Source organism: Rhea americana, unplaced genomic scaffold (genome assembly GCF_003343005.1).
Source record: "Rhea americana isolate MKP2758 unplaced genomic scaffold, rheAme1 scaffold_870, whole genome shotgun sequence".
NCBI classification, from domain to species: Eukaryota; Metazoa; Chordata; class Aves; order Rheiformes; family Rheidae; genus Rhea; species Rhea americana.
In genome coordinates, this window is record NW_028187056.1 from 1 (window position 1) to 1219 (window position 1219).

Sequence of the window (1219 nt, forward strand, 5' to 3'; positions counted from 1 at the left end):
AATGCCCTTTGTGTTGCTCTCCAGCTCCTTGGCCTGCTTCAACTCCACGGGGCCTTTTGATTTCCTAACCCCAACCCGACATCCTTGGACAGATCTCTCCCCAGGGCGGGCAGCATCAGGTGGAGGAGAGTCAAAACCTGCAGCACAACCCAGCCGCCAGAGGAGGCAATGACCAGTGAYTGTCAGAGAGAGCTGGGAGGGAGGSAGCRAGAGAGAGAGAAGGATACGGCACACGCACATGCACAGGGACCCTTGCGTGTTCGGCTGGGGACTAGGGCACCGGAAGGGCCTGGGCCCCTTCCTGCAAAAGGAGTCACAGGCAACCCCAGCGGAGGGACACTGCCCAAGGGCTGGGTCTGCACCGGACTCCTCTGGCACTTGAGCCTACGCTGCTGCAAACACTGACAAGTTCCTGCCCTGGAAATCCTTCGGCCTCTCATGCCGGCACTTGAAAGAGCCTCCATGGAAGAATGGGCATGCCAGAAATGAGGAAATGAAAAGGCTGCATTCAAGGCACAACAAGCACAAGCCATGCCATGAGCTAGGCTCTTCTGCATGTGAGGTGAGTCTGCTGGAAAATTACTGCCCATGTATGGGGTGACTCTGGGCCTGGGGCGGTGCAGGAGCTCTATAAAAGCCAGCCAAACTCCCCCCTCGCTCAGCCACTTCTCTCGCCTTCACCTCCTTGGGAACCAGGTGAGTCTGAAGCCCTTTCTCCTCCTGCTCCTGCTCTTGCTCTCAGCTGATACCTGCTCTGCTGTGCTCCACTGGGTCCTGGGGCTGCTTGGGAGAGGGAAAGAGGGCAGAAGTTCTGGCATGGTGAGAGGCTGGGGCTTGCCTGAGAGGCCTTCTGGGCTCTGGGCTGAGCAGGACCCTGCTTTCCCCGGGATGCCCTGGGCAGAGCRCTCAGGSTGGAGGCAAAGCASGAGGCTGTGCTTTGGGCTATGTGGCCCTGGCTGCTGGCCCACCAGATGCCTTGACTGCCTGGTGGCAGGGTCACAGGCTGCTCCTCACATGTCCCCCGTGCTCTGCTTCCTCCCTGCCCTCTCTCTYGCAGGTRCACCTCCCACCCTCAGACATGTCCTGCTACAACCCATGCGTGCCACGCCAGCTCTGCGGCCCGACCCCGCTGGCCAACAGCTGCAATGAGCCCTGTGTCAGACAGTGCCAGGACTCCACCGTCGTCATCGAGCCCTCTCCCGTGGTGGTGACCCTGCCC